Source organism: Sparus aurata, chromosome 3 (genome assembly GCF_900880675.1).
Source record: "Sparus aurata chromosome 3, fSpaAur1.1, whole genome shotgun sequence".
In the NCBI taxonomy this organism is placed as follows: domain Eukaryota; kingdom Metazoa; phylum Chordata; class Actinopteri; order Spariformes; family Sparidae; genus Sparus; species Sparus aurata.
This window is the reverse complement of record NC_044189.1, coordinates 31,162,376-31,172,368: the sequence shown is the minus strand read 5'-3', so window position 1 is coordinate 31,172,368 and position 9,993 is coordinate 31,162,376. Positions and strand designations below refer to the sequence as shown.

Sequence of the window (9,993 nt, the reverse complement as noted above, 5' to 3'; positions counted from 1 at the left end):
ATGCACCTGAGGGCCCCCCACGTGCCAGAGCAAGCCGGGAGAGACGGACATTTGACAGCAGAGGGTTCAGCGGTTGCCCCTCTCTCATGTCCACAAGCACGCGTACACACACATGTTTTCATAAAGAAAATAAATTGTGTCCCGCTGCCGCATCCAGGCCGAGTGTCGAGGGCGCAGCTAATAAAGAAATCCAAAACTATCAAAATAAGCAGCGCGGTGGCGACACCCGCTGTCCCCCCTCGGCGGAAGGTCGCGGCCTTCCCCGGGTTGGGGGCGGTGAAGTCCCCGCCGCCGCGCTGTCCCCTGGGGCGAGAATGCAACGCTCCGCTCGGGGGGGTTTTCACTGCTCCGCCAAGAGAGGGCGCCACCGCACCGCGGCTGGGGCCTCTCACGGTGGAGGAGCTGTGGTGTGTGTCCACTCTCTCCCTCAGATGGGAGAGATGGGCCGCGCTCGCAGCTCCACCCTGGATGTTACGGACGATCTCGAGAGGATACAGGCTGCAGTTTGCCGCTGTTCCTCCGAGATTCGCCGGTATAATACACTCCCAGGCTCAGGGAGATTCAGCTCGCGTTTTACAGGAGGAAATCCTCTCACTGTTAAACAAAGGAGCAATTTGTGTCGTCCCTCCCGCACAGTGTCAGAGCGGTTTTTACTCCAGGTATTTTCTGGTCCCCAAACGGGGGGGAGCGGTATTTGCCCTATCCTGGATCTACGTGCTCTGAACAAATATCTCAGGAAATACAAGTTCAGGATGCTTACGCACGCATCACTGCTGCGCCTTGTGCGACAGAACGACTGGTTCACTTCTGTCGATCTGAAAGACGCGTATTTCCACATCCTGATATATCCTCCCCACAGAAAGTATCTGAGATTGGCTTTCCAGGGGATTTGTTACGGGTACCGCGTACTCCCTTTCGGCCCGTCTCTGAGCCTGAGGGTGTTTGTGGGGTGCACGGAAGCAGCAAAAGCCCCGCTGAGATGGCAGGGCATCCGCTTGGCCACATATCTGGACGACTAGCTGCTGCTGGCACAGTCGGAGCAGGAGGCCAGAGCGCACACGCATATTCTCATACGACACCTATTTGATCTAGGTTTCGTGATAAACGCGGAGAAGAGCATGCTGTCTCCAGCGCAGGGTATAATCTTTCTGGGATTATCCCTGGACTCGGTGACTTTCACGGCGCGCCTCTCGGCGGAACGAGTGAAAACTTTCAGGGCATGTCTCGCGCTTTTTCAACCAGGCAAGTCTGTTCAATTCAGATTGTGTATTCGGTTACTCGGGCTGATGGCGTCTGCCATCCTCGTAGTCCATCTCGGTCGGCTCCACATGAGGGAATTCCAGCTTTGGGTGGCCTCATGCGGACTGGATCCCGTCCGTCATGGCACACGGAGAGTACTGGTCACACCGGGCTGTGCCAGGGTGCTACGCCACTGGCGAGTCCCGTCATTTCTGACACACGGGGTGCCCATGGGCTCCGTCCTGTCCAGGAAAGTGGTCACTACGGACGCCAGCCTGACGGGCTGGGGCAGAATTCAAGAGGGCCGGTCTGTGAGGGGCTACTGGAGTGTGGACTCACATAAATTTTCTGGAACTGTCAGCGGTGTTCCTCTCCCTGAAACATTTCCTCCCATCTCTCATGGGCCATCATGTCCTGGTGAGGACGGACAACACAACGGTGGCGTATATCAACCGTCAAGGGGGATTACGCTCCCGTCAGTTGCACATGCTGGCACGCAAACTGATCCTGTGGAGCTGCGGTCGTCTCCTCTCCCTGAGAGCGACGCACGTCCCAGGAGCCCTGAACACAGGCGCGGACTTGTTGTCCAGGGGGGCGCCAGTATACGGGGAGTGGACTCTACACCCGGAGATTGTGGAACAGATATGGGCCCGTTACGGTCGGGCCGCGGTGGATCTGTTCGCGTCGAGAAAAAACGCGCAGTGCGCGCTGTTTTACTCTCTGCGCAGCATGGATGCTCCCCTCGGCGTAGACGCACTAGCGCACGCCTGGCCGCACGAGCTTCTTTACGCGTTCCCTCCCCTGGCCTTGATACCCCCAACTCTGTTCAGAGTGTGGGAACACTGCCACGCACTGATTTTGATAGCTTCGCATTGGCCCGCTATGCACTGGCTGGCGAAGATATATTGGCTCCTGTGCGCTCAGCCCTGGCAGCTCCCGCTGCGGCGGGACCTGCTATCACAGGGGGGAGAGACGCTTTTCCACCCGCACCCAGAACGCATGGCGTTGTGGGCTTGGTCCCTGAGTGGCTCAACCTGTCAGCTGTGGGACTCTCACAGCGTGTGATTTCCACCATACAAAGTGCTCGAGCCTCCTCCACTAGGTCTCTGTATGACTGTAAGTGGAGAGTGTTTGAGGGGTGGTGTCACAGAAACGGCCACATTCCCTTTCAGTGTCCAGTAGGAGTGATATTGTCATTCTTGCAGGATCTGATTGACAAACGTAAGGCCTTCTCCACGGTTAAAGTGTACTTGGCAGCAATCGCCGCCTGTCACGTGGGGTTTGGAAAGCAAACTGCGAGCCAGCACCCGCTGGTTTGCTGTTTCATGAAGGGAGCACGCAGGCTTCTCCCCGTGTCCAGACCACTGGTACCACCATGGGATCTGGCTGTGGTTCTGGAGGGGCTTAAAGGCCCTCCCTTTGAGCCACTGGAGGGAGCAGACTTGAAACACGTGTCTCTCAAGACAGTGTTGTTACTGGCTCTGGCTTCGGCTAAACGAGTTAGTGACATCCACGCGCTTTCGGTTCATCCTTCATGCGCTCAGCTCTTCCCCGGGGATGTAAGGATGATTTTGAAGCCCAACCCGGCTTTTGTGCCTAAGGTAGTGGGCTCATGTTCTCCTATTGACCTTGTGGCTTTTGCTGCTTCAACAGGAGAGCAGCGGTCGCATGCGTTGTATCCAGTACGTGCGGTGCGCACTTATATGGACAGAACGAATGGTTTCAGGAGGAGCGATCAGCTGTTCATCTCCTGAGCTAATCCTCATAAGGGGAAACCTATCACAAAGCAGCGCTTATCCCACTGGGATTGCTTTGTCCTATACGAGTCAGGGTTTGCAGCCACCTGTGGGCATGCGAGCGCACTCGACTTGGGGTTTGGCCGCATCCTGGGCCTTATTCAGGGGAGTCTCTGTTCAGGACATCTGTGCTGCAGCGAGTTGGTCCTCGGCTCTCACTTTTGTCCGTTTCTATATGCTGGACGTCTCCGCCCCGTGCGTGGCACGCGCGGTTTTGCAGTCCAGATAGAAATAGAGTAATTTTTCCCTGTAGGTTGGTGGACGTGAGATAAGCTTGTCTGGCAATACGGGAGCTACCACATCCCATAGTGAGACATCGAGCGAAATATTATGAAAGAGAACTTAAGGTTATTTACATAACCCCGGTTCTCTGAGTGAGATGTCTCACCAGACAACCCTTCTTGCTTGGGCGAGTGAGAAGAGGTGCTTATCTTGAATGACGTGCTCTCGTCCGCCTGCTCTACTTAAGGTAGACGGGACTACCTGAGGCGGACGGACACGTTTCACCAGCCAATCAGGATCGGCGTAATGAGATTAATGCTTCTGAGGGCTGCAGCAGGGGCGTGCATCCCATAGTGAGACATCTCACTCATATTACTCAGAGAACCGGGGTTATGTAAATAACCTTAAGTTATCATTAGTCACTATTTACTAACTATGGTTATTTTATACTGACCACTATCTACTTACTATGGTTATTATATACTACAATACAACTGGAGAAGAACTTACATTATTTATTTACTTACAATATTTTTTCTTTGACAAGTTTTCTGATATTGCAGATGAGTAAATATGCAAATGAGGCCCTCCAATTGCATATGCATGACTTTGCATACGGAAACACTTAAATGTGTATATTGAACATTTTCTTTCCACTACTGACAAACAAGACATGCCATGGATGCAAAAAAGTTCAAAATCTGAGATTGGATGGCCCGGATCAACACACGATTTTCATAGGCTTTGTCATGGGCTTGTAGGCAACTTCCTTATTTTCACTTCATGCATTGCGTAGCCTAAATGACTTTTCAATGGGCTGCCCTGTCACTCAACAACTAATCACCGTTGTCACCACTTCTAAATGCGTCCTTATAAATTGACGTCATCCATAGCAACAGAGAGTTAGTTCGAGTTTAGGAGTTCACTGTTTACATAAGTAAAAGTAGGTAAGAAACGACTCCTACATAAAAAATTTTAGTCCGATTTAGGAGTACTCCTAACGTTAAGATAAAAGTCTTTGTGAATACTGGCCCTGATGTTTAGCAAGTAAATGTGAAAATTATGTGATTGATATCAATGTAGAATTAGTATTACAGTAACTGACACGTAATTTCAGACAATAAAGCTTAATCAAAGAGGTTATTTGTAAAATATGGTCATAATTTTTCTTTAAAAATTTAAAAAATGAACTCATGTCATTGACATCAACGTCTTGATTGACATTATGTCAAAGGAATCTATGTACTGTGTTGTAGGGATACCCACTGAATTTAGGATGCTAACCAGTTAGCCCAGGTCTCATAACGTCACTTTGTATCACTAGAGGTGATAGTCTGGGCCTGTATTCACAAACAATCTTAAGGCTTAAAATAGCTCCTAACAGGCGAATTTAGGAGCAACTCCTAAAAATAATGGCCGTGTCAGTCATAACTGTAGGACTCCTAATTTTTGAAAATAAGAGTTATTATTATAAAACATATTAGGCCGAAAAGTAGCACCTAAGTCTGGGAGACCTTAGAAGTAGTCCAGAGGACTCCTAACTCGTTAAGACCTAGTCACAGCCGAATGTTTCGGAGACGCTATATGACAGGGAATTATTAAAATGATGTCGGATGGACCGCGAAGGGATTGAAGTTGTGGTTGAGTTGGTGAGCGACGCAATAATGTCCCCAACCAACCGAAACAATCCAATATTTGGCTACGGGGAAAATGCGCACGGGACTAGTATTACCTGGGGACCTCAAGTGATTTAGAAATTACCTCACCACGTCTGTGTTTTGTGAGGCGCGTTCGCACAGGATAAGCGAAGTCTGTGTTTTAACTCGAATTAACTGACATTATCCCCGGGTCGATCGCACCAGAGCCCTTGTTGGAGCAGCACAGCGGTTAGATATGGATATTTTTAATATAAACTGGTGAGCCTGTTGAAAGATGGAAAAATGTTCCTTACCGCATGCTGCCATGCATGTAATCCATCTAATCATCTTTAGAGATTTCGCTCTTCTGATGAGCCTCCTGAATTTGCACCCAAAATGCTGTCAAAACTTTCATTTATAATTCCCAACGCAGCCTCCATAATTCTCGACCGGGAAAAAGGCAGAAAAAAGGCGTGGAAAACACAAAAAACCTTAGGATAAAACAAAAAACGACCCCAAATCACAGAGATGCCGATTCGCACGGGACCAATATTATCAAAAGACTTCTGTGTTTGGAGAAATATGATAGGTCATTTGCAGTGGAATTTTTACTTTACAAATTATGGACATGGCAGATTCGCACGGGATTAAGATCACAGATGACCTCCGCAATTATTACAAATTACTGGAGGTCCCCAGGTTATAGTTCTGTGCGAATAAGGCTTTTGTGTCAATCGGAAAAAAGTTGCATTCCATCAATACACAAATTGTCTTTGATGCATGTTACAATATACTGGACATTGTTGCAAAATGGCACGGATCAACACACGATTCCCGAATTTTAATGGAGAGTGGTTTGACGCAGCTTTTCAAGCAAATGCCGCTTTTATTTTTTTTTTGTCATTAAAGTATCTATTTATTTTCATGAGATAATGCAAATAACTTAAAGACATCAGAAACAAAAAACAAAAACAAAACACAAAAAGGCAGTCGAAAGAAAACTGACAACACCCCTCTTCATCCCTCTGTACCACTGTACAGTTTGTGATTATATAAGCTGCAATGTGTTTCTACATATTTTTAGTGTACCAGGCCCTTATTATATAAAAAAAAATAGTCCCGCACCAAATGAAACTGTGAGCTGTTACAAGTAACGCTGGCTGCATTTTCTCTGCCATTGTAACCAAATGAACGTCTTCTTGAACGAGAATGAACGAGTGTGCTGAATATTTCCGGCATCAGTGAAACATAGGCAAGGCAAGGCAAGGCAAGTTTATTTGTATAGCACAATTCAGACACAAGGCAACTCAAAGTGCTTTACAGGCACACACAAATTACATTAAAAGACATAAACATTTCATTTAAAAGACATTAAAAATTGCATTAAAAAAAAAACAACAATAATAATAATAATAATAAAAATAAATAAAAATAGCATTTTAAGAACACAACAACATTGAGAGACAAACATCAAAACAAGTAGGCTAAAATAGAGAAGCTTTAAAAGAAACAAGACTGTAGAGTCAGAGTAATAATGCAGTTCAAAGACTTGAATTGCTTCAGTTAAAAGCAGTGGCAAAAAGAAATGTTTTAAGTCTTGATTTAAAAGAGGTGAGTGTTGGAGCAGACCTGCAATTTTCAGGGAGTTTGTTCCAAATATGTGGCGCATAGTAACTGAAAGCTGCTTCTCCATGTTTACCTCTGACTCTGGGGACTGAAAGCAGACCGGTACCTGACGATCTCAGAGGTCTGGATGGATCATAACGCGGCAGCAGATCAGACGTGTGCACGTGCGGAGGAGGGAGGGACAGAGGACGAGACATGAAGGCATTTGACCAATCCATGCTATCCAGGCCGGATGGGGGGGCAACTGCAATGAACCAGCTTTGGGGGGGCCCAGCTTGCAAAAGGTTGAGAACTCCTGTGTTAATGCAATGGGTCCAATTGTGCAGTCTACCGCTCCTTTTACCAGGTCTTTGGATATCAGAAAGTAATCTAAGCGGCTGTGACATTTGTGCACTTAATTCTCCTCATAAATAAATTTCTTTATCCAATGTCTTTTCATAGGCTTTGTCATGGGCTTGTAGGCAACTTCCTTATTTTCACTTCCTGCATTGCGTAGCCTAAATGACTTCTCAATGGGCTGCCCTGTCACTCAACAACCAATCACTGTTTTCACCGCTTCTAAGTGCGTCCTTATTAAATGACATCATCCATAGCAACAGAGAGTTACTTCTAGTTTAGGAGTTTAATGTTTTCATAGCTAAAAGTAGGTCTCAGCGGCTTCGTGAATTACTTTTAAGAAACGACTCCAACATAAAAACGTTTTGTCCGATTTAGGAGTACTCCTAACGTTAACATAAAAGTATTTGTGAATACGGGCCCTGATCTAGAGTGCCTTAACAGAGAGAGTGGTGACAACGGAAGTTCAAAACGCTGGCCGAGCAATAGAAAACAACAGTAAAACCACGATAATCGGTAAATAATGGTCAATAAATGCTTTACAACATTTATATGCTCGTGTTAATTGCTATGAACCGTAATAGTTTCGTTTTTTTTCTTTGTTTTTTTTACTTTCAGACTTGAATGAGTCAGACTAACAGGTGACTGACAAGTCTGGACTCACAGCAGCATTATGATGATAACTATGTTCTAATCAGAAATCCATGGCAATTAAATAAAAATTTTGATTTGGATTCATTGCAAATAAATGGAATTCTATCACTATTTGTTAACTTTTCTTACTTATCAATATATATGCGCTTGTGTTAATTGCTTTGAACTAACCTTACTTAACCTGTACAGTCATTTGACAGCATAATATTTTCTCTTTTATTTTTTACTTTCAGACTTGAGGGAGGCAGACTAACAGGTGACTAACAGTAATTTACCAACTGGCTGCACAAAAAGTCTGGACTCACAACAGCATTATGATGATAACTGTGTTCTGAACCATGGAAAATAAATTAAATTTGAATTTGAATTCATTGCAAATAAATGAAAATGAAAATGTAATTCTATCACTATTTGATCACACACAGTTTTGTTTTTCCCAATGCACTTAATGCCACAATGAATTCCTTAAAAACACACTGTAAAAAAATCCTAATTTTACAGTATTTGACTATTTTTTACAGTAGTTTTTCTGTTCTTTAAAAATATTGTACAAAACTGTAAAATTACAGACATTATCTGTAAATCCACAATCTGCCTGTTATTTTAAGCATTATGACAGTAATGACAAACTACATTCATTTCTCATTTTTTTACAGAAAAATACTATATTAATTTTACATGATCTTTTCTGTTTACTGAAATCACATTCAAATTCACGTAGAATGACAGAAATGATCTGTAATTAAATATGTAGCCTGGTATATCAAAGTCTATGTCCATACTAACAATCTTAACACTTTTCTCTGTAATTTTAAGGTAAATCTTATTATTTTTATATTTGCATGTATTTATACATTCAACTGTAATTAAATATGTAGCTTGTTATATAAAGGTTTAAGTCCATTCTAACAATTTAACGTGTTCTCTGTAATTTTAAGGTAAATCTGATTAGTTTTAGATGTATGTGTACTTTTACATTTAAACTCTGTAATTGAATATGTAGCTTTTTATATAAAGGTTAATGTCCATACCAGCAATCTAATGTTTCTCTCTGTAATTATAAGGTAAAGATTTGTTTTTATATCTGTGTATTTTTACATTCAAATTCTGTTAAAAAAAATATGTAGCTCATTATATAAAGGTTTATGTCCATACCAACAACGTTTTTCTCTGTAATGTTAAAGTAAATCTTGTTCACACTCTTGTTCACTAGCACTTTTACGGTATGTATAAAACTACTGGTGTAGACATGTGAAGTTAGTACTTTAATATTCAACCTGTAATTCTAAATCAGACAAAAATACAATGAGTAAAGGCAAAGTCAGGAAAAAGGGTTGCAATACTCCAGACAGTAAGTGTGGGGGAAGGGGAGGTCAAAAGGTTCAGCTGCAATCGGTAAACTTGTTGATTGGTAAAGCTTGAATTTGGATGATGCTTAAATAACAAAGATTTACGCAAAATAAACGTTATGAGTGGGTTAGCATTTGTAAATTCCAAGGTAGATTAAAATAATGTCTATCTATTGTGTGAGAGGAATCAGTGGCAGGGACTCAAATGCACAACTTGACACACAGAGAGCGGTTCGGAAAAGAACTCAAATTTAATGCACATGGCAAGGCAAAACAGAATGGCAGCAAACACTAAACTGGAAACTAAGAACTGCTGGCTTGACTTTAGAACTCGAGGAATAAGGCTGGGACACTCTACGTGACAACAGGACAAACTGGCAAGGACAGACACTAGGCACAGGACTTAAACACACAAGGGGACGGGGAGACACAGACACAGGTGAGAACAATCAGGGCGGGGCTGCTGCAAATCAGCACATCGGAGAACATGAGGGTCGCTGTCCCTGACAGGTTTAATGCGGGAAACATGGAATGTGGGATGAATTCTAAGAGGCATGGGAAGACGGAGATGGACGGCTGCAGGATTTATGATCTTGGTGATGGGAAAGGGGCCGATGAAGTGGGGAGCAAGCTTACGGGACTCAACACGGAGAGGAAGGTCCCAAGCAGACAACCAAACTCTCTGGCCAGGCTGGTATACTGGTTCCTCCTTCCGTCGACGATCCGCTAGGGACTTTCGCAGGGCAGAGTTGCGAAGCAGCGTCTGACGGGCTCGGGTCCAAGTACGGCGACACCATCTTACCAAAGCCTGAGCAGCAGGAACACAAACCTCATCCTCCAGGGCTGGGAACGGGGGGGTTGATACCCGTAAGCACATTGGAAGGGTGACATTCCTGTGGATGAGCAAAGCAAGGTGTTGTGAGCATACTCAGCCCAGATGATGTTCTTACTCCAGGTGGCTGGGTTGTGAGACGCCAGACACCGCAGCATGACTTCCAACTCCTGATTTACACGCTCCGTCTGGCCGTTGGATTCTGGGTGATAACCAGACGATAGGCTCACAGTGGCCCCTAGGAGGCCACAGAAGGCTTTCCAAAACTGCAAAATGAACTGGGGGCCATGGTCTGATACAAT

At 44.6% G+C, this 9,993-nt stretch overlaps 1 pseudogene; it reads left to right on the top strand.

Moving 5' to 3' along the window:
- On the top strand, positions 1 to 2,419 carry LOC115578577 (uncharacterized; annotated as a pseudogene).
- Positions 2,420 to 9,993: the final 7,574 nt, after the last annotated feature.